This window comes from Kryptolebias marmoratus, linkage group LG9 (assembly GCF_001649575.2).
Source record: "Kryptolebias marmoratus isolate JLee-2015 linkage group LG9, ASM164957v2, whole genome shotgun sequence".
Lineage (NCBI taxonomy): Eukaryota > Metazoa > Chordata > Actinopteri > Cyprinodontiformes > Rivulidae > Kryptolebias > Kryptolebias marmoratus.
In genome coordinates this window covers 1,158,471-1,160,907 of record NC_051438.1, presented here as the reverse complement: position 1 = coordinate 1,160,907, position 2,437 = coordinate 1,158,471, and the positions used below count along the sequence as shown (strand labels likewise).

The 2,437-nt window shown below is 38.0% G+C and overlaps 1 long non-coding RNA gene across 1 annotated transcript; it reads right to left on the bottom strand.

The window, feature by feature from the left end:
* Window positions 1-1,703: 1,703 nt before the first annotated feature.
* Window positions 1,704-2,423, bottom strand: LOC112450126. Its single transcript, XR_003038679.2, has 3 exons — window positions 2,185-2,423; window positions 1,845-2,067; window positions 1,704-1,749 (listed from the first exon to the last, which is right to left on the bottom strand). It is a non-coding gene; the product is annotated as an uncharacterized LOC112450126 (long non-coding RNA).
* Between the last annotated feature and the right edge of the window lie 14 nt (window positions 2,424-2,437).

The following is a 2,437-nucleotide window of genomic DNA, read 5'->3' as shown; positions in this document are numbered from 1 at the left end:
TTGATGTATTCGATGTTTTTCTCTTTCTTACTGTTTATTCATTGTCACATGCTGTTTTTATTTTGTTTTTTTAATTATGTAAAGCACCTTGAAATGCCTTGCTGCTGAAATGTGCTATACAAATAAAATTTGATTGATTGATTGATTAAATCTACAGACAATTCAAATTAAGTTTTTAACCCCTAAATTACCAAAAAGGTGATTTGCATACATTGAGGTAAAGGATGTTTAAATTGCTTAATATGAACTAACACAGTTTTGAAAAGAAGCACACAGACAAGTGAGAACAAGACAGACAGAGCCACTCCCCTGCACTCTTCACAGGCCTCTTTTAAATGGAAATTGCTTTAAGCTGCCCGTAAAATAAAAACTGAAACTCACAGTAATCTTTTGTAGATCGCCCTAAATAATCTGTTAAAGTGACAACATTCTGATTTTTCTATTATTAAAATATATTTATGATAAAATAAATTTTGCATGTGTGCTAAATGCTGGTGTGTGTGTGTAGATAAGATTCTGTCAGACTTCACCTCACCACACCTTACTGGTACTAATAAATACCATTAAATTTCTTACAATTGCCTTGAAAATGTGTTTGAAAAGAGGAGCTTATTTTTTGTGTTAAATTCTCAAAAAAAGACAGGATAGCAGCAGTCATTTTAAAATTTGCCAATTGGTGAGGGGAGGGTTAGTTGGAAGATCTTGGTCAGATCTGTATATCCTTTTCTGCTCAGCAACAGACAGTAGCTGTTTCCTGTTGCTGTTCAAAATATTTGAACTTAGCACTATATTGGGTTATTTTTTAGATATTTATCAAATTGCTTGTGTTGAAAGTGCTAGATTTTGTCGTTTCTCTTGACAGCTTTGTGAAGCAGAATTTGCAGTCTGCTTTACTTTTGTCTGCATCATATAAAATCTCTCCACACAATTTCTTTTTCTTCTGGTGGTTATTGGCAGTTGACACACAACTTTATGGTGCATTACTGCATTACATGATAAGACATGTGGATCAAGAAAGCCAATTATTAAAAAATAAATAAATAAACTACCTCCACACAGCTGCCTGCAGTGACAGCAGTAAAGTGGTATTGGAACACTTTTACAAGTATGGGTACATGAACACATTGAAACCTATACCCAATACTGGTACTGGCATCAGTGCATCCCCAAAAAGGTTCAAAACCATCATGGACCTATCAAGGTCTATCACTCTATTTGAGGAGCTCACAACATTCTTATAACAGAGCTGAAGACTTTACCAAGTCCTCTCAAAGACCTTTCATATTCTGGTAGATTTTAGTAGGTTCTCATCAAGTGTAAAGGGTTCCTTATGTAGGCGTCATAAAATGCGGTGAGTACTGTTCACTGTTTTTTAATCTCCAGAAATCAAATCATCTGTGTGTATGGATTAATTCTTTTATTATTGTATCTTGTTTTTGTTTTTTGCTGGTTACCAAGGAGTATTTTACAGTTAATGTAATTTTAATGAACTATTAAATAGATCTAATATTACATACAATTTTTAAGTGTTTAGTTAAAACTGTTTTTAATAAAAACAAAAACACGTATGTGTGTGTGTGTGTGTGTGTGTGTGTGTGTGTATGTGTATAAAGTCATTTCCTGTGCTTCTGTCACATTTTAACAGGTCAAGAAGGAGCTGCTCGGAGACTGACAGACGCAGGAGACCAGGATACAGGTAAGTGGTTTTATTTACAGTGAAACAGTGCAGGGAAATACTCGAAACAGGATCTGGAAGAAAGGGACGTGGGTAAGTATACAGGTTTTCTGGGTATCGGTAAGTTGAGAGAGAGGGAGAATTGCATTCACAGGTGTGGTTCTCTTACAGGAAGGCGGGCTGGATCCAGCGTGGAGGAGGAAGGTAAAGTGAGCACTTTCCATGTCGAGGTGAATCCATTTTGCAGGTTTCCGGATGTCAGGACAGCGAGGGAATCCTCCACAGGTTGCAGCAGCAGAAGAGGCAGACAGGCTCAGGTAGGTAGCTCAGAGTACTTCGCTCGCAGAGGACTCAAGACGCAGACCAGACTGGTTTCTCAGGTGACTCTCACTCTGACGGAGTACAAAAAGCACAAGGGCATGTATTTAGCAAAGCATACAGATAATAAATCAGAAGACAAGTGAGCTGCGAGATTTTCACCAGAGGGCAAATAATGCTCCAGCGCTGACCTGCTCATCTTGACGAGCCTAATATTCTGCAGGTGTGGAAGATGTGCAGGACCTCAGCCAGTCCAAGGGAACAGGACAGCCCACCAGGAAGTCAACTCACAGATCACTACAGCTTCCCCACTTGACAGGGATAGACATTCACAGTCTCTTCACTGGAGTCCACTCAATAACCAAACAGTCCTCTTTCTTAATTTCTTTCTCTATTTTCAGGTCATTTTTTCCAGGTCTTTTTTTTTTTTTTTTTTGGTGAAAA